The 21,621-nt window shown below is 43.2% G+C and overlaps 1 long non-coding RNA gene across 1 annotated transcript in view; it reads left to right on the top strand.

Annotated features, from left to right (window-relative positions):
* Window positions 1–254: 254 nt before the first annotated feature.
* LOC106732956 (uncharacterized) overlaps window positions 255–21,621 on the top strand; it is a 75,127-nt gene continuing 53,760 nt past the window's right edge. The window contains exon 1 of the long non-coding RNA XR_012896052.2: window positions 255–352. This is a non-coding gene — a long non-coding RNA (uncharacterized LOC106732956). The remainder of the gene's footprint in view (window positions 353–21,621) is intronic.

Genomic DNA, 21,621 nt, shown 5'->3' on the forward strand with positions numbered 1-21,621 from the left:
ATCAGCTCCTCTCCATCACCCCCTTTGGCCACTTGCCAAATATCATTTTGCCTCCTACAGCACATTTCCTTTCCCCATACAAGCTGCCAGTAAACAATGGCCATTACTGTCATGTTCAGGAGTGCTGACTGCCATTCAGTGACTAAGGGGTTAACTCAAACACCTAGAAAAGTTTCGGCTGGGGGGGGGGAGGTTCAGGCAATCAGCCAATAACAATGCAGGTAGGAATTTCAAACTGGAAAAGAGGGGTTTTTCTCTCGCTTTTCTTCGTTTGAGATCAGAACAGTTTCTCCCAGGTACTGAGGGACATGGGAGATGTTTTCTCTCTCCAAGAATGGACTTCTTGATATGTGTAAGTAGGGAAAAGTTTAGATAGTCCATCGGGGTTTATTGTTTTCCTTGTTTGGGGGGTTTGGAAATCAAGTCTGAGCTGGCTAATTGTTTTACTCTTTTGTAACTAAGGATTACAGCCCAGGGACTTTCCCTGAGTATCTATATCAAATTGTGGCTATATATCACCTCGCCAATTTACTATGCTTGCAACAGTAGTTTTGTTTTGATAATAAGAGTTTTCTTTTTATTCTAATTAACCCGTATTGGTTGATTGTTGTGTCCTTAGGACTAAGTTCCTAGTTACAAGATCAGAGTCTATTGTTGTCTGTGGATTCCCTCTGCTTCCCCAACTCCAAGCAAAATGGAGGTTGGGGTGGGGGGCGAGCTTAACCTTAGGGAGGGGATTCCCAAGTGACTCTTCCCTGTTTTTCTCGGCATCACTTGGGTGGTGGCAGCGAAGAACCCGTCCTGTTTTCTTTTTGGAATCTCAAAGGGCCTGAGATTGAATAGGTTTGTCTCTGGGAATCACAGAGACAGGTTTTGCAGAGATTAGTCTGTTAGCTGGCCCCCATCTCTGCACACATCCTGTCAGGTTGGGAGATTGAGCCGTGACAATTACTATTTCACATTTCATTTTGCCTCTTGCTTCTTTCAAAGTTACCTTAAGGTTGAAGGGCCTAGTCCTGCTCTTACTAAAAACAAAGACAAAATGCCCATTGGCATCCAGTGGCTTGAGCCAAAAAGCTGATTGCTGTCTAGAGTTCTCTTCAATAAAGAGACAGAGTTTGTTTGCTGGGCATGCTCTACCTGAAGTTCTAGCAACTGGCCTCATCATCCTTCCTCATATAAACAGTCTTGTTGGGTCAGCCAGATCTCATTTATCCTGATTTGAACCTGGCGTAACTCTTTTAAAGTCAGTTATACACCAGCTATGCACCAACATAGTAAGATTAGAATCTGGCCAAATGACTTTAATTAGCAGGGCTTGACAAACTGCTGTTTCTACGCGCCCGTGGTGACTAGATTTCAGCCGGTTGCTCCGTGCGCTCCATTCAATGGCGCCACGCGCATGTGCAGTTCTGGGCTGGCGCATGCGCGGTGCGGGGCTGGCGAGTAGCTCTCACCGCAGTTGGTTGAGCCCTGTTAATTAGGACTATCCCTGTAAAGGATGACAGCATGATCTGGCCTTTAGTATGAAATTCATTGCAGCTTCCATTTAAGTAGAGATGGTTTGCATTCACAGAGAGTATTTTGTGCTGTTTTGTAATATATGCAGTAATTATGCAGCTAATGGAGCTGCACGTACCTGTTATTTTATTCCTATACATAAATTAACAGAAGGTTTTGTATAATGACAGGATAATGAAGGCCTAGGTCATTGTCATTCATTTGTCGATGGCCTTGAGAAGTTAGGGCAAGGAAGAATTATTTTATTATTTAGCTACCACAAATATAGATCTCTGCTAATTTATATTTTAATCTTATTATGTTTCAAGTCTACTATTAACCCTATGACCAATGAAAACTTTTTTGATGCATGAGGAGAAACATCTTTCCCTAAAGACAGAGTCGGTGCAGGGTTCACACTGAGGGTGATCAGATGTCACGATTTATAAGGACTATCCTGGAGGCTTTTTCTTATATAGGTGCTTATTATCTCCCACCCCATCCCGATTTTTGAAATGGGATGGCGAGACCTGTATGCCCTATGCCAGCAACCTGGCACGCGCCCCACAAGCGGCACGCGAGCTGATTTTTACTAGCACACGGGCCAGGAGATCAGCCCTGCCCTTCCAGCCCCGCCCTTCCCCTGCGCAGCAGCTCCAGCCTCAGCAGTGCAGCTGCAGGCTGGAGCACCAGCTTTGGCTTCCCTGGCTCTGCTTCCTGCTTCGGGAGGGGGCTGAGCTGGGCCTGCTCCTCACAGCTGGGGCTGGGCAGCCAGCACACGTGTCATGCTGGGGCCCAGGCTGTGCCACGCTGCTCCACACAGGCTGTATGCGAGGGCAGGGAGCCCCTTCCCCAGTGCCCCGCTGTGCCTGGCCAGGCTGGAGACAGCCTGTAGGCAAAGGGCTGGTCTGGGCAGGGAAAAGACTCAGTTCCACCTCCCACCCCCCACCTCTCCTTGCCCTAGAGCTGCTCCCAGCACTGTTGCCCTGCTGGGGAGTATACTGGGGCACAGGAATGTGGGGGGCAGGATGGGAGGGGCCAGGGATTGCATTGAGGGGCATAGGATGATGCAGGGGATCAGGCTCAGGGGATCATGGGGCTGAGGGGAGCAAGGCTGGAGCAGAGGGAAGGTGTGAGGGAGGGATACAATTTTACTTTGCAGAAGCTGCACTTTCCTTTACTCCCTGCTTCTTTGCCTCCCTCCCCAACTAGCTATTTGGCTGCATTCTCACCCTCTCATCTTTTCTGCATTATTGCCCCAATTCCCTCTCTCCCCGCACAACTCCCTCTCATATCCCCACCCCACACCCTCTCCTGCGCCAACCTCCCTTCCAGATTCTGACCTCCTCACCCTGTCCTGAACCCCACCTACTGCCCAGATCGCTGGCAGCCTTCTCCTGCACGTTGAGCCCCTCATTTTTGTTCCCACCTCAGAGCATAAGGGGGGGTCCACAAAATCCACTAACTCTGTAACCCCAGAAATGAAAACTGGCTCATGGGAAGTCTGGAACCTCAGGCCTCTCTGCCCCTTCCCCTCATCCTGGGGGAGCTGGAGTACCAGAAGAGTGATGTGTCTCAGTTGGGGCCACATCAGTGAGGGTTGGAGGTTTTGAGAGGAGTTTTTTGCTTCTCACTTGTGTGGTCCCCAGCTGATTTTTCTGTAGGTCAGTGACCCCTGACCCAAAAAAGTTTCCCTACCCCAGCCATTAATAAAGAAAACTTTGAAACCTTTTGTGTTGAACATAATTTACTTCATTTAAAATGAAGTTTGATAAACTAACATGGGAAAGTTAAAACACTTAATCTGTTTAATAAGTTAAATTAAACCATTCTCCCCAGCTGCAGCAGCAGCAAAATGGCTTGGGGATAATTATGTAATTAATGTGAGTTTCCATTAGCAACTGATGGTCCGTGGAAAGGTTTGTCACCCAGGTGGGCCATGGGGTGCATGGTGGAGAGAGCCCCTCCAACCCAGGAGAGCAGCCCGGCTCATGGCAGGAGAAAAAAAACTGCAAGCAAATGGTCTGGTAGCACTTTATAGACTAACAAAACACGTAGATGGTATCATGAGCTTTCCTGGGCACAGCCCAGACTTTGGAAAGGATATTGACCCCTGCACTATGCCAAGTGTGGGCATACCTTGGATTTATATAGTGGCATTCGGATATTTTCTGTTCTAGAATATTTCATTCTTCAATGGTTCCTCATCTTTCTATTAGCTGTTTTGACTGCACATTGAGCAGAAATGTTCAGAGAACCAGCCACAATAATGTCAAGATCTTTCTTGAGTGGTATCAATTAATTTAGACCGCATCATTTTATATGTATAACTGGGATTATGTTTTCCAGTTACCAACACTGAATTTCATCTGCCATTTTATTGTGTAGTCTGCCAGTTTTGTGAGGTCCCTATGTTAGTCTTCATGGTCAATTTGGAGTTAACTGTCTTGAGTAATTTTGTATCATCTGCCAACTTTGCCACCTCAGTGTTTATCCCTTTTTCCAGATCATTTATGATTATGTTGAATAGTGCTAATCCCAATTGTCACCGAGGCGTGTGGAGTCGCTCAGCCCTGCACGACCCCAATCCACAGTCAGAAGAAACAGCCAGCAGGTAGAACAGAAGGTTTATTGGAATACAGAACAGGAAACAGGAACAGTCAGTATAACCCATTTCAGGGAGAAGGGACCCTGTCCCCTGTTCCCCTCTCCTGCTCCAAGCCCCTTCAGAAAAGGACCCACACCCTCTGCAACAGCTCCCACTCTGCAGGCAGTCCTGCTTTCCCCTGTTCAGCTTCTTGGGCAAAAAAATGTCACCTGATTGCACCTCCCCCATCCAAGCTCAGGTGAGTATAAGCCTGGGCTTACTGAATACATGATAGGCTGAACATACTTCCTTAGTGAGTCATATCCAGACTTCCCCTCCTCATCTAGATAGTGCTGCAGTGCCCAGGGAAACTGAGGCACACACACAGGGTGGCAACAGGACAGTAGAAATCCCATGTAACATAACAAAGCAAACAGAGGGTATGTCTACACTACCCTCCTAGTTCGAACTAGGAGGGTAATGTATGCATACCGCACTTGCTAATGAAGCCCGGGATTTGAATTTCCCGGGCTTCATTAGCATAAGCGGGGAGCCGCCATTTTTAAATCCCCGCTGCTTCGAACCCCGTGTAGCGCGGCTACACGGGGCTCGAACTAGGTAGTTCGGACTAGGGTGCCTATTCCGAACTACCGGTACACCTCGTTTCACGAGGAGTACCGGTAGTTCGGAATAGGACCCTAGTCCGAACTACCTAGTTCGAGCCCCGTGTAGCCGCGCTACACGGGGTTCGAAGCAGCGGGGATTTAAAAATGGCGGCTCCCCGCTTATGCTAATGAAGCCCGGGAAATTCAAATCCCGGGCTTCATTAGCAAGTGCGGTATGCATACATTACCCCGCTAGTTCGAACTAGCGGGGTAGTGTAGACATACCCAGAGTGAATACAATCCCCACTTTGTCACAGCAGTATAGTTCCTTGGGGTGGGAGGTGGGTCCTTGCTATTTACCTCTTTAAAGAGTGAAGAGTGACCCTTTATCTCATGCAAGACTTTAGCTTTGCAGACAGGCAGGCAGGCTGGTTTAGTTACTGGCTGGTAAGCCTCCTGGCCAGAACCTGCCTCTGGCACCTCAGTCTCTCCCTTCCCCAACCCTCTGCCCCACATTCCTGCCCCTCTACTCCACATGCATCCATACCCACTCCCAGATCTGACACCCCAATCTCCTGCCCCAGATCACAATCCCCTCCTATCCTAGGTCACATCCCAAAACCCTGCACCCCACTTCCCTGCTCTAGGTCACAACTGCCTCCTTTACCCAAACTCCCTCCCAGACCCCATTCTCCCTCCTACACCCTAATCCCTTATCTCAAGCTCCCTTCTGCACCAAACCTCCATCCCAGACCCCACACCTCCTCCGTTAATACCATGGAAGAGTGCAGCCCTTGACCACTTTCCAAAATCTTGGAGTGCCCCCTCATAAAAAATTATTGCCCACCCCTGCTTTATCCCAATCTTCTTTAAAAAAAAATCTTTTCACTAGTTACTGATCAATGAACGGACCAGGCTCGTCTACGTGAACATCCACTAATGTGATATATGCTATCGAATGCTAGCACTTCCCTTCTGCTATGTATATTGACCAGACCGGACAGTCTCTATACCAAAGGATAAATGGACACAAATCAAACCTCGGGAATAGTAAAACATATAAACTTGTAGGGGAACATTTTAGCCTCCCTGGACGTTCAGTTATGGATTTCAAAGTAGCCAACCTTCTACAAAAGCATTTGAAAAACTGGTAACAAAGGGAAACATCTGACCTGGAATTCATTCACAAATTCAACACTATCAATTTATGGCTGGAATAAGGATCACAACTGGTTAACGCATTACAAAGGCACTTTCCCCTCTCTGAATATTCACATCTCAAGAGCGAAAGCTATGAATGACCCACTTCCACCCTGAATTGATTAGCGTCATTAACACAAGCAACTTCTTTCTTATGAATACTCCCGCTTCTGTAACTTACACACCAATTCATCTGATGAAGCTTATGTCCTAATTAGGGCTGTCAACTGACATGTGTTAATGCCTGCAATTGACACAGTCTAGGATTAATACATTAAATTTTTCAACCTAGCTTAGAGGGACATGTTTGCCAGAGTTAGCCTCTCTGGAAAACACTTTCTTGCAGTTTTAGCTATGATGGAAGAGAGAAGACACCAGCTCATAGATGCATATCAATCATTTAAACTACTTCCTTGTGAAATGTAGAGTTACTGGAGCTAGAAACGAGGACTTATAGAGGGGAAATAGTGAGAAGGAAAGAGTAAAGAATAATGTCCAGAAAGCTGTAAAATACTTGCTACTTGTGTCCACTCTTGAACAGTAATCTCTATATAAGCATTGTTCCTCTCTGATTGGGTTTAATTACCTAAAGTCCTGTTTTGTTTAGTAAAAGTGATCAGTTCTGGAGATTGTTACAGCACCATCAAGCCTATACTTCTGACTGCTCAGGTACCAGCTTCATGACAGAGCCTGAGAAATCTGACCTTTCTCCCTCCCCACCCCCATTCTCATGATCACCCCTTCATCTGTTTCCACACCCATAAAACACGTGTATGATTTGAAACAAACTCAAACCTTTTCAGCTTTGAAAATGGTTCAGTGGACATAATAATGGCTGCCATCTTGTATTTCCTCTGTGAAGGAGAGAGTCTAAGGCACTGCTTTAGAAACTTAAAGATTCATGTCTTCCCTTAACTTTAGTTATACTTAGTATAACAGAAGGACAGCTTTTGCTCCAATAATGCTTTGTTGAGTCAGAGATATTTCTGTCAATTTCCTATCAGAATGTATCCATCAAGGTTGCAGACTCCATTATGGCAACTTGCAATCTGTGACCTTGATCCCATAATCTGGCCCACCAGTTTAATCTTCCATGACTGCATGGAGTCCCATTGACATTGGTGGGACCATAAATGTATAAAGGTCTATCATACAGCTGAGATTATAAACTCAGGATTTGTAATGTCCTCACTTAAATTTGATAGGCTACTGTATCTAATAAGAAAGCAGACTAGATCATGGTGTTTATAGTTTTTGCTTTACATAAACATTCAGCTGTACAGCTGTAAAATACTTTCAACATACTTTTAAAAGGTTAAAATTAATTATTCTAATTACTTATATCATCACAGGTAAAATAGAAAAAACATCAAGAAATACATTAACATGTACATTATAGTGAAAACATTATAATTTCTTACATGTTTTTAGTAGCCAATAAATTCCTAATATTTTTGTTTGCAAAGTGTCAATCTGTGTCAGAGTCATAATCATTTAACTCAAGTGCCATACCTGAGCAAACTTCTAATAAAATTACATCAAAAGCACATATTTATAATAACTTTAAAAGTATGAAAGGTAAGCTAGAGATTTATAAATGAAAAAAGGCCTGAACTAACTAGTAGCTTTCAATTGAAACACTACACAGGCTCTAGTTCTATCCGTTTATCAGTAACAAGCCATTCTATGTGATTAGTAGTATCAGCACACTCCCTGCTAACCAAACCAGGAAGCATAAAGAGGTTAGAAAGTATTTAAGACTATAAGCTCCTAGATCTCCCTCTGAAGGTGTCCTGCTCTTCTTTTCTAATTCATTAGAGAATAAATCTGTGATAAGCAAAGTAAATTAGATTCAGTGACATTCTGCTAATTGAGTCATCTCCTTCTGCCTGGCTTGGCTGAGTTTTTAATTACCAGCTAATCTCATCAATATGGTGGATGACTGGCAGTGTGTAGAACACTGTATTACAACCACAGTGAATTAGGAAAAGAAGTTTATGGCTCATTGCTTGACCCAGATCCCTCTTGTCACACATAGAGGAATAAATTGGGCAATCTGCTGGTCATCTAGTGACCTGAGATTGTGGAGCAGGGAGAGGCTAAACAAACAAAAACACCAGAATTGTGTTGGAGTCACGGCAGTTTTAGGCATGTTGGAGCACCAGGGGCACAAACAGAGCAGAGATTATGAAGTGTGTGCTATAACAGCCTAGCCTAGATCAGAGAGGGACGCCGATTTATAAATGAACTAATATTTAGTTTACACTGGCTAGCTAAAGTGTAAAGAGTCCCATGTGTAACCTGTTGCAGGACTGCATTCTAAAGAAACCTTCACAACATCATCAAAAGACAAGCCTGAGAGCTTAAATTCATGACTTTGTTAGATACCAAAACCCATGACTCCATCTACCTGTGGTCTAGCCCCTATCCTGCCCCTTCTGCCTGCAGCCCCATCTCTTTCTGTCCCTTCCTTGTGGCCCCCATCCCTTTACAGCATGATTACTTTGTGAATATTATTTGCCCATGAGCAATATGGTGGTTTGTTTTTTTCTCTGTAAATTCATGTGAACGCATGGTAATTGTCTGGGTTCACCCCATAGTACCACAATTTGGATGCACTGGCAGTATTAATACACTACTTTATGAGAGCAAGGCAGTGTGGCCAAATGGCTAGAGCACTGCCCTTTATCTCAGGAGATCGGGGTCCAATAGCTGGTATTGCCAGTGTGTGATCGTGGGACTTCTGATGTTCTGGATGAGGTACACCATGGGTTGGGATAAGCCTTTGTAAGACCCACAGACCTTGAAAGGTATGTTGTGAAGTCATACTGATCATCATAACAGTAGTGCGAAGTCTGCACGCTTTGCATCATTTGTTCTGGCAGGGTCTGGTGCCAATCTGAGTTGAGGTCCTGGTTTGTGAGACGCTAGCTGTGACGGACCGGGCCGTGTCTGGGCACAGCTGAGGGCATCCGCTCAGGGCAAATTGCTCAAATCCGGGGTTCCTTACAGCCCCCGACTGGCGACCTCTCCACACAGGCCACAAACCAGTCTCACAGAGCGCTTCAGCTGCCTGCCTGAAGCCTCCCGAGCAAAACCCCTCCGACACCCCAGCAATATCCGTGCCCCAGATGGCCCCGGGCCTATACACAGGTGGGGGGTCCTAGCACCCAATCCCACCTACCCCGAACAAGTCCTGTCCGGTTCCAAGAAACCAGCCACAGATCCCTGGTCAATTTACCCTCTGAGTCTTACCCACAAATCACGCTGGGCCAATCCTTTAGAATCTAAAACTAAAGGTTTATTAACACAAGAAAGAAAAGCATGAGAGTAAGGTTATTAAAGTACAGTACGTTACATGCACCGAATCTCCCAGTTCTCGATGCAGGCTCTAGCAGAGGTGTTGCAGCTGCTGGTTTAAAAGTTCTTATTGCACATCCTGAGATCAGGATGGGTTCACAGGTCTTCCGGGCTCTTCAATCCCTGCAATGCTGCCTCTAGGATGAAGTGCTGAGCTGAGAACAAAATGGCATCGACCACATGGCCTCTTTATACTCCTTCCTGGCCTCTTCTAGTATGTAGCAGGTCACCTGGTCCTCAGCCTTTCTGTGTTCCCTGCTGGCTGCTCTCAGGACAGCCCCCATTCTTTGGGTGTGTCTTTGGCCCATTGAGAACCATTGTCCCACAGGTAATTAGCATGTCCACAGGCTCCACAGGCTCGGCCCTGCCCAATGCTTAACCACATGCAGGGAAATCTTCAGTTTCCACACAGATTACAGATCTACACACACAGACATTATATACTCACATAAACAGTGTACACAGGATCAGAAAACAACAAGCTCCCATTCAATACCCCACATGGCTCCCTTTCATACAGATTTCTGGGGCCAACACCCCCACCTAGGGGTGCAGCAGTGATCTGGCTGCTTCCCTCCAATTCGGTAATGTGACACTTGCTTCCAACGATGAGCATGACACAATTGGGCATTATTTGACAGCCAGAAGACTGTGTTCAGGAAAGATTCCTTTCATGGTTTGGTCCCTTTCAAATATACATTGTAATAGTTCATTGAGAGCTGGCAGGTATATTGAGCAATAAATAACATATGCTAGCATTTCCCCATCCCTCTTTCCTTTTAATTTAAAGTTATTTTTACCTTAGCAGTAAATACATGTATTTGTTTAGGAACATGAGAATTTCTGTTAAATAACAGTGGATCCATTTCAGTTGCATCTTAATTTATTAACATTGGTGAGTGTGCCTAGAGGTGGTTGCTGTATTGTGTGATCATAGGAAGTGTCTGTTGATTATCCTCCTAACACTATTATATATTCAGAGCCATTATTTCACTCTGCCAATCTCTGTTATAATAATGCAAAACCCTCTTATTTTTTTCATTTTCAGTTCACATTGGAAGACTGCATGTCTGATTAGTTTCTTCTAAGTTCCCATATTTCATTTGTTGTATAGCTCAGCCAAAGAATAAAGGTGTATTCAGGATGCAAGAGCTGCTTTGCAGGCTGTGATGATATAAATAAAAATTGGAGGAACATTCTCCCTTTAGAGTATCACTTGAAATGAACAGCAATCCCAGGAAGTCCTCAGGTTATGATATTACTTCTCCTCTTTATAACCCGTTCAGATTATTTTTAAGAGCTCCATGTTTAATCAGACTAGCATATAGATTTCTTTTTGTCCTGCTTCCTTTTTTTCACCCTACTTAGGTTGCACTCTTAGGTCACATTTTCTAGATGGATTTGCTTTATTAGTACTTGCAAGTTCAATAACATACAGCTCGCTGGGGAAGTATAACAGGAAGCTCAAAGCCCCTGCAACAAAAAACTTCCTGTGTATCCAACCTGTCAGCTTATCAGGCAGCAGAGTTCCAGATCAAAAGAGACGGAGAGGTGGAAATACAGAGCTCTGGTATTTTAACCAGCTTTGTGTAGCAAGCACACACTGCCCTCAATAAAAATGGTATTTGTATGTAACCCCCTTTTTCCTCCCTGGGTTACTCAGGAGCAGGCCACACTCACCTGTGTGTCTGATGTTTTTAACATAAAAGGAGATCCTGCGTACCCTAGTGATGATGATGTGTAGTTGCAGATTCCCTATCCACCGCCTTGCTGCAGTTTCTTGCTCCTAAAGACTATACACATTGGCGGTGCCTCCACTTGGCTGGCCCTGTACACACTTAATGTGCCTTGGGAGCCTCCAGGAATAAACTTATTCCAATAATAATCTGGATCTAACTCCAAAAACCACTATTATAACTAATATACATCTAACTGATGACATTAGAAGTAACACACCTTTACTTAACTGAGGGTATGTCTACACTAGCCCCCTAGATCGATCTAGGGAGGCTAATGAGGGCGACCGGAATTGCAAATCAAGCCCAGGATTTAAATATCCCGCACTTGATTTGCATGTTCCCGGCCGGTTGCCATTTTATAAATGGACTAGCCCTCGTGGAATGAGGTTTACCATCTAATTCGATTTAGGGCTTTATTCCAGAATCCCGTTTCACTGCCGTGTGTAGACCCGGGCAGTTACTTCGGGCTAGTCAATTTGTAAAATGGCGACTTGCTGGGAACGTGCAAATCAAACGTGGGATATTTAAATCCCGGGCTTGATTTGCAATTCTGGTCACCCTCATTAGCCTCCCTAAATTGATCTAGGGGCATAGTGTATATGTACCCTTAAAGAAACGGGGTTTAACAGCTTATAAGTGAATAAAATCAATTAACAAAGTGCATAGAAATAAAGGAAACTTATCTAACTGGCATTTACACTGCCACCATTTATCCCACCCCAGGGTGTGCACTCCTTTGGATTCACTTGCTTATGTGGGTGCGCTTGAAGGTCTGCAGCTGGAGTGGAGACAGCACTGTGCAGACTCTGTGTGTTCGTCCAAACTGAGCAGCCAGCTGCAAAATCCCTCTGCCACTGGAGCAAGCCCTTCTCAGCCACAGGCACCCACAGCCTCTGAAGCAGTCTGCTCGATCCAAACCCCAGCAGGCTCTTGGCTCCAGCAGCAGTTTCTGGACTGGAAAAAGGCTCCATGCTACCAATCTGGCTCCTATCTCCCAAAATGAAGCTCATCAACTCTCTCCTTGCATAGCCTGGAAGAGACACCATTCCCTTCTTTTTCCCAAGGGTTCCTCGGAGTTGTAGTCTCTAGGGCTAGATTTCAGCACAAAGAATCCTCCCAGTAAAAGTCAAAGGCTTACCCTGAAAGACTACTTACCCTGAAAGATTATTATGACATCCTTTTGGAGAGCTCTATTTACACTACATTTACAGGGTCCCGTCCCACCCGGCTTATCTGTAGATTTTGTCAACTTTATTTCAAACCCTTTGATTCAAATCACTGTGGTTTTCAACTTTAGTGTGGCTTCATGATATTTTGTGAAAGAATTGAAGTGACCATGTTACTCACTTATACTAACAGAGGCTCTTATTGACCTTTTTCTTCACAGTTGGTGGGCCATTTCAGTTACATGAGGATCATGTGCTGCATAGAAACACACACAATGTGGCATCACCCTGACTGGATTGTTGAAACAATAAATACACAGAGACACCTGGGGCTGTTGATTTTTCCAGTTGTTTTTTGAGGAGCTCACAGGAAGAAAATGAATCTCCGTGAGGGTCAAGTGCTGGAGTCCCATGGATTGAGTCATTTAAGGACTAGTCGACACATACAAGTTGACAACTTGAGCTATATCAGTGTGCTTCAACCAGCAATATTGCTATTAAAGGTGCTTTATATAGATATAGCTTTTCCCATATGGGAAAGGGAACAAGCTATACCTGTTGATGGCACCTTTATACTAAAATAATTGTCTACAACAGCCTGTAATGGTATATTTATATCATTAAAATAATTAAACTATTACCTGACATAAAGTCATAGAAATGTAGGACAGGAAAGGATCTTGGGCAGTCAAGTATACCCCCTGTGCCATGGCCTAGTAAATCTACTCCATCCCTGACAGATTTTTGTCCAAGTTGTTTTTAAAAACCTCCCATGACTGGAAATTCTACAACTCCTTGGGAACCCTATTTCAGAGCTTAACTACCCTTCTGGTCAGGAAGTTTTCCCCAATATCTAACCTAAAGCTCCCTTGCTGCAGATTAAGCCCATTAATTTGTGTCCTACCTTCATTGGACATGAAGAACAACTGATCAACACTCTCTTTATAACAGCTCTTAACATATTTGAAGTTGGTGACTAGGTTCCAACCTTACTCTTCTCCAGACTAAAATGCCTGTTTCAGGTGGTTTTTTTAAACCATTTCTAGTTTTTGTTGCTCAGCTCTAGATTCCCTCAATTTTGGCCACATCTTTGCTAGTGAGTGGCAACCAGAATTGGAAGCAGGATTCCAACTGTGACCTCAGCAGTGTTGAGTAGAGCAGGACAATTACCTTCCACGTTTCACATACAACATTCCTGTTAATACACTCTAGAATGATATTGGCCATTTTTGCAGCTGTATCACCTGTCATGTTCAATTCCCAGATCATCCTTTTCAGCACTACTACCACTTAGCCCCATTTTGTAGTTGTGCATTTCATTTTTCATTTTTATGTGAAGTACTTTGCATTTGTCTTTACTGAATTTCATCTTGTCTCCTTTCTTTTCTCGAAATCATAAAAATCTATCATTTCATTGTCATTTTCTCCCAAATGGCCATCTACCTTCAGTTTCATTACTAATTCCTGTTGGTCAGAATGGCTGTCCCCATGACTACTCTCTCTTCTTTGGGGACAAAAACAGATGTTCCCAATACATCCCAATAACTTATTGGAAATTTTATATTTTGCCTTATGACATTGTATACTGGTAGAAAAAAATGTTTAGATCAGGACTGAGTACCAGACAGCAGGTGCGATTGTTAAAATCCTTGTGAGGAAATTATGTGTTCTGTATTTCATAACTTATCCATGTTTTAGAGGGTTTTTCTAATTTAAGCGCGGTTATCATTTTGTCTTCACTTTCAAACTCCTCAGATATGCTTCAGTGTGTTTACTCCAATTTAGTCTGTTTGTTCAGGTTGAGAGTTGGTTCGTGAGGTGACTTGTTCATGAATTAATCTTGGTTTTTTTTCTGATGTGTTCAGATTTTTGTAAACATTTCCCAAGGAGTATGGACGAATCATTTTCAGATGCAGGGCCATTTACAGGCACTAATTTGCCATTCATTAATTGTGCTGGGCCCTGAATCTGCAATGAGCTCCCACTGAAAGCCTTGAAAGTCATGTCTTGCTCTGGACATGACTTGTGATTATACTTGTTTTGATCTCACTGTAAGGCAGGTGGGATGGTGCACAGAGCTAAGAATGAGGGGCTGCTGAATTTTATCCTGGTACAGGTTCTGGTTAGCTCTTAGATCTTAGGCAAGCAACTGACTCTTTCCAAGACTGAGTTCCCTATTACGGGAATCAGGATAAAAACACTTATCAACGTTGGTCACCATTAACATCTTTACAATTGACATCTAGAAGTGACTAATGTTACCAGCAGGTGAAAGTAACTTACAGGTGCTGCTGTCCTATTGTACCTTAGGTCCCTGCCAGCTCTTTAAATAGCTTCCTGCTGGCTTTTGCCACAGCACAGCCAGCTCTTGCTGGAATTGTACTCCAGGGAGCTCCCTCTTACTTTCACCTATGAACGTTACCATGCTATTCACAATAAGCTGCAAACACCAGGTTAACTTGAAGTAGCCCTCTTGTATTTTAATGGCAATTATTTGCCTAATTGGAGTGCATACAGAACATGGGCAGTTGCTGCATGCTTTAAAATACTGGGCCAGATTGTTTGCTCTGGGCAAAGTGTGCTTGGCACAACACCAGAGGTAGCAATGAGATAAAAAGCCCATTATGCCAACTTAATGCTTCCCGAACCCTAGGGCCATCAGGCAGTGGGCCAGTCTCTGGAACAAAGTAAAGTAACCTGAAGTAGAGACACTTCCCCCCACTAAAATGACCCATTTCAATAGAAGGGGATAGGGTAGATTTGGAGCTCTCTGGTCATATTCCGCTTTTCTCCTGGAAATGCTCTTTGTGCCAGGGGCTGAGAAAGGAAGGGGTGAAAAAGCCAACAGGACAAAACAATTACGTAGAGCAAGTAAATATATAATATTACATGCTCAGCTGAGTTCTATTGTCCTTGTTTCCTGAGTGGCACCATAACATTTCAATTACATAATTATTTGTAAAAGTTTGATGTCATTCCTGTATTATGATAAGCCTCTGTAAGGTATCATTATGGTTAGTTACACTATCAAGGGTTATTTCCATTGTCAATGTCAGTGTTAAAAATAGTAATTAAGGAACAAAAAAGGAAAATGTAAACCTCCAACATTCTTGACACATTAGATGTTGTGTAGTACAATGTCCAGGCGTTTGAAATATAATATGCTGGCTAATTTTCATGCACAGTAGAACCTTGCTAATTCACATGTTGTTAAGCTATATGCCCTATAATTTGCATACATAAACTTGCTTTTTCCTTATTCCTCTTCAAAGATTTAAAAGCCCAGCTCTGTGCTGACAGCTGAGATCAATAAGTCTTCATTACATTAATGGATGATGGCTCACAACATTTACTAGTTGGAATATAAATAATTAAAATTAGTCTACATTTATTTTTAAAAAACACCATCATATGCTGCAGCAGCCTCTCTTTTCCGTATGTTTGCTTCCTCAGTAATTCACAGTATTCATTGATTCACTCTACTCCTCTGATATATCTTATATGTCACCATATCTATTTTCATCCATTTTTATGGTACTGTAAACATGTGAAAGAATAGCAAGGTGCAGACTAAAGCCACATCACCACAACAGATACTTCAGTATAACTATATTATTCAGGCATGTGAAAAAATCCACACCTAATCTCTGGTACAGACTACTGGGAGTGCTTCTCCTGTTGACATAGTTACTGCCACTTGTGGAGATAACTATGCCAACTGGAGAAACTCTCCTTCTGCGTAGGAGCATCTTCACATAAGGGATACAGTGGCAGAGCAATGCAATGATTTGTGTAGACCTCTCCTAAGAACAGCCATTATTGCAGCACTTTATTTTGGGTGCATTCTGGCTGCCAATTCATTTTTGGATTAGATCAGTATTTTGTCTTGTGTTACCAGTGAGCCATCAAAGGGGTATCTTTGTCTTTGTTTCATACATATCAGCACACTCTTGAATAATGCTTTCCTTTTGGGATTCTCCCTAGAGTTCTCCAAGGGAAGAAGGGGGCAGAACGCAGATCTCTCCTCTTCTGTTAAAAACAAAATGAGGGTGGCTCCATCTGCCTGCCCCCAGAACTCTCCCTCCTCCTTGACTGACCCAGTAAGATTTCCTTTCTTGCTTCAGTCCATTGTAGCCACTGGATTACTCTAGGGTCTGGAATGTATTTGCTTCGTTTCAATTTATTTGTATTTTAATTTCGCTGGCTTTTTCTTCACATTTCTGCTCTCACAGAACCTAGGGCAAGATAATTTACCTATGTGAAGGCAGAGGACTGGCAATATGAGCAAGGGCTTCAGCCTTCAGGAGTCAAGGATCATGGGGCTCAGAAGATGGGCAGGACCATCTTTGCTATAGCATTCTGCTTCTGCACTACTTCCTGGTTCCAAACTTCAGGCCACATAACCCATCCTCGGTTCTACCAGCAGCTGCCCATGCAACCTCCTTAAAGAGTGCAGTGAGCTCCGCAATTTTGCTCTATATTCATATCCAGACAGTGACTGATGTAGAGTTAAAACAAAAGGAAAAACTATGTAGCACTTCAAACACTAACAAAATGGTTTAATAAGTGATGTACTTTCGTAGGCCAGACCTACTTCCTCAGATCATATTCCTCAGAGTTAGGGGGCCCTGTACTCAGCTTCATTTTTGTCTCTCCCTTTCAGGACCCAGCCAAGAAAAAGATCATTCTCTTGTACCCCTTCATTTTTCATTCTTTTTTTCTTCAGCCGTCTCCTAGTTTATAAATAGGAAGTAAATGAAAATAAAGTGAGTTATCTTGATTGCTTTTGTAATCTAACTTTTTTCCCCAGAATGCTTGAAAATCCTTGAGGGTCTCCATAGACCACTTTATGATTTTTCCAAATGTTTGTACCATTAGCTGTTGTAAAGTGCTTTGGATAAAAACACTTTATAAAAAACAAACAAACATTTCCTTGGTCCACCTGAATGGAGTTCAGACCACAGTTTGAGAACTTCTGGTGTAGGTGAAAGCTTACATCTGCATTATGCTTATGTAAAAATGTGTACAAATAAAAAGTATAGGTGATGTGCAACAATTATTTTATTATTTTCCTCAGCGTGACTTACAGGAAGGGCAATCAAAATCAGCCTGGCAGAACAACATGCATGAGAACTGTTTCTGGTCACATAAGCAATTGATCACAATCTGCTCTCTTGTTGGACCAAATCTTGTTCCCACTGAAATCAAAAGGAGTTTTGCTATTGAGTTCAGTAGAAATAGGATTTGGCATTTGGAGAGGAAAGACAAAAACCATTCAAGCAAGGGCTGTGTTGCATACCACAAGTATCACAGGCTGCTGAGTCATGTGAGAAAGTCAGCAGATCTCTGATCTTTGTCCATTGCAAGAGAGAAATCAACAATTAACAAAGCTAGAAGAAACTTAAAAAACAACAAATAATCCTGCAGCATCTTAGGGTATGTCTACACTACCCCGCTAGTTCGAACTAGCGGGGTAATGTATGCATACCGCACTTGCTAATGAAGCCCGGGATTTGAATTTCCCGGGCTTCATTAGCATAAGCGGGGAGCCGCCATTTTTAAATCCCCGCTGCTTCGAACCCCGTGTAGCGCGGCTACACGGGGCTCGAACTAGGTAGTTCGGACTAGGGTGCCTATTCCGAACTACCGGTACACCTCGTTTCACCTCGAGGTGAAACGAGGTGTACCGGTAGTTCGGAATAGGCACCCTAGTCCGAACTACCTAGTTCGAGCCCCGTGTAGCCGCGCTACACGGGGTTCGAAGCAGCGGGGATTTAAAAATGGCGGCTCCCCGCTTATGCTAATGAAGCCCGGGAAATTCAAATCCCGGGCTTCATTAGCAAGTGCGGTATGCATACATTACCCCGCTAGTTTGAACTAGCGGGGTAGTGTAGACATACCCCCAGAGACTAACAAAAATGTAGATGGTATTATGAGCTTTCGTGGGCACAACCTACTTCTTCAGATGAATGGAGTTAAGGGGTCCAGGTAGCAAAATAAGCAGAGAAAGAGAGAATGTATGGGTAGGGAAAGAGAAGGGGGGGGGGAATGTCAATTAGAGTGTCCATGCTAAATGAAGCTGATCGAGTGTGTTCTAAATACTCTTAAGTACCTGGTGCTTGGCTTTTTATGTTATTAGGATGTAGCCGGTAATCCAGTTAAGGTCTTTATGCAGGTATCAAACTTGTAAATGAAATTAAGTTCTGCAACTTCCCTTTCAAGCTGGTTTTTGAAATTGGCTTTTAATAATACGGTAAATTTGAGATCTATTAATGAGTGCCCAGGAAGTTAAAATGTTCCCCAACAGGTTTCTGTGTGTTGCGTTTTTGAATATCTGATTTGTGTCCATTAATCCTTTGTCACAGAGACTGTCTAGTTTGGCCAATATACATGCCAGAGAGGCATTGCTGGTGCTTGATGGCGCAGATCACATTGATCAATGTGCAATTATATGAGCCTGTGATGCGGTGGTTTATGTGGTTACATCCTGTGATGATGTTGTTAATATAGATGTGTGGACAGAGTTGGTGCCAAAGTTGATTGCAGGGGTGGGTTCCTGGATGAGTATGATGGAGGTGTGCTGCGTGATGGCTGGAAAGAATTTGTTTGAGGTTAGGGAGTTGCCTGTAGGCGAGGACTGGCCTGTCCACCAAGGCTTGTGAGAGTGAGGGGTCATTTTCCAGGATAGGTTGTAGATTGTTGATAGTGCATTGGAGGGATTTAAGGTGGGGACTGTAGGTGATGACAAGTGGTGTTCTGTTGGGCTATGTCTCTACTACGCTGTTTTGCGCAAGGAATATGCAAATGAGGCGAAGAGTGGAATATCATCATGACTCATTTGCGTAGTTAATGAGCGGCTGCTTTTTGCACAAGAGGCTTTTGCGCAAAAAGCAGCCATCTATATAGCTCCTTTTTGTGCAAAAACCCCCTCTTGTGCAAGAGCCATTCTTCCGCATTTTTTTCAGGAAAAATGGCTCTTGCGCAAGAGGAGGTTTTTGCACAAATAGGAGCCATATAAAAAGGCTCCTTTTTGCATGAAAGCCTCTTGTGCAAAAAGCAGCTGTTCATTACTTATGCAAATGAGGTGCTGTGACATTCTACGCTTCCCCTCATTTGTATATTTCTTGTGCAAAACAGCGCAGTATAGACTTACCCTTGCTGGTTTTGTTCGCATTGCCACAGGAGCAAACAAACATATAGCACAAAGCTAGAAAAGGAGGCATTTGTTTTCCTTGCTTTGCTGCTCCGGTGTGAGCCCTCTCCCTTCCCCCAGCTGTTTGAAACCACATACCTCAGCACTTTTTGTTTCATGGCAATTCACCCCTGTGTCCACCTGAATTCCCTACTATTTTACAGGGGGAAGATTACATGAGCAGTCTTTCCTATCCGTCTGTGATTCCCCTCATGGCCACAGCTCTAGCCTCTTATCACCTGCAACTCTACAATCCTATGAATTGAGCTACTGAGTCAGCAATTCCACACGGAGAGGAGGGAGACCTAGGCATGGATGTCAGGTGTACAGTTAGACATACCCATGCCTTGCAGAAAGCCCTAAAACATATTGCCTCATACGCATTATGTCCCAGCTACTGAGGACGGATAACAGAAGTGGCCAAAAAAATTAATTTAATTTTTAAACAGAATTTTGAATTTTTTTTAATTTAAGGAGTTCCATTTTACTTTTCTTTAAATTATGAAAAAGGTATTGAAACATGTATTGATTTTTTTTCGTATATTGAAACATTTTCTCCAGCTCCATTGAATATTACATTCCCTTTCCAGTGCCCATGACTTGCACTTGTACTGTTGGATGAAATAAAGATTCTGAATCATCCCTAAGGTGGTTTGTGGGAGACAGTATGACTTACACAATCACAGAAGATTAGGGTTGGAAGAAACCTCAGGTGGTCATCTAGTCTAATCCTCTGCTCAAAGCAGGACGAACCCCAGCTAAATCATTCCTGCCAGGGCTTTATCAAGCCTCACCTTAAAAACTTTTAAGGTTGGAGATTCCATCACCTTCTTTTGCAGCTCATTCCAGTACTTCACAGCTCTCCTAATGAAATAGTTTTTCCTAATATGCAACCTAGACCTCCCCCACTGCAACTTGAGACCATCTGAAGTAGTGGGCTGTGCCCATGTAAGCTCATGATGCCATCTACATGTTTTGTTAGTCTATAAAGTGCTGCTAGAGCATTTGATGTTTTTTCCATCCTCTTTGGAACCCTCCTTCAGGTAGCTGAAGGCTGTTAGCAAATCTCCTCTCACTCTTATCTTCTGCAGACTAAATAAGCCCAGTTCCCTCAGCCTCTCCTTGTAAGTCATGTGCCCTAACCCCCTAATCATTTCTGTTGCCCTCAACTTCACTCTCTCCAATTTGTCCACATTCTTTGTGTAGTGGGGGCCTCAAAACTGGACACAGTACTCCAGATGTAGCCTGACCAGTGTTGAAGAGAGGGGAATAATCATTTCCCTTGAGCTACTGGCAATACCCTACTAATGCCACTTAATATAACTCCTACTTATGTTGAGCATCTCAGACAGAACAAAAACATGGCTGCACAGTGAGCAATTCCCTTCTCCTCACTGGACTGTGATGCCCATCTGTGTGGGAAGCTGTGGCTCATGATGATGTTAAAACACTTGGCCCATTACCTAGACAGGAACATTATTTTGTTTACGTTTTTAGCACATTTCCTGTTTCATCCTGTTTACTGATGGCCCTTTTCCCCAGCCACCAGTTGTTAGAGCAGACAAGGAGCAAAGCAATCCGCATGGCCACAGGGTTTAATGCAGTGCCTGTTTTGTGACATAACAATAATGTTCTGAAATACTGCCATCTTGTGGCACTGAAGAGTCATTTGCTGCCGGGCACGCTACAGTTGTTGGATTTCAATCTTTCCTTACAGCAATGATTCTCAACCAAGAGTATATGTACCCTTGGGGGTATACAAAGGTCTTCCAGTGGATAGTTAATAGTTGCCTAGTTTGCCAACAGACTACACAAAAAGCATAAGTGAAGTCAGTACAAACAAATTTCACACAGATAATGACTTGTTTATAGTTCTCTATACTCACTGAAATGTAAAATATTTATATTCCCATTGACATTTTATAATTATATGGTAGAAAAGAGATATTGAGAGGTTTGATATGTGCTGTGACACTCCTCTATTTTTATGTCTTATTTTGTAAGCAAGTAGTTTTTAAGAGAGGTGAAACTTGGGGATACATAATACAAATCAGATTGCTGAAAGGGGTATAGCAATCTGGAAAGGCTGAGAGCCTTGGTTTATAGTATCTGTGTTGCCAGTGTCTTTAAATCTCTAAGGGTATGTCTACACTGCAAAGTTAATTTGAAATAACAGCTGTTATTTCAAATTAACTTTAATAGTGTCTAGACGTGCAAACCGCTATTTCGAAATTAATTCGAAATAACGGAGTGCTTAATTGTAAACTTCATT

This window comes from Pelodiscus sinensis, chromosome 15 (assembly GCF_052426305.1).
Source record: "Pelodiscus sinensis isolate ZL-2025 chromosome 15, ASM5242630v1, whole genome shotgun sequence".
Taxonomy (NCBI): Eukaryota; Metazoa; Chordata; order Testudines; family Trionychidae; genus Pelodiscus; species Pelodiscus sinensis.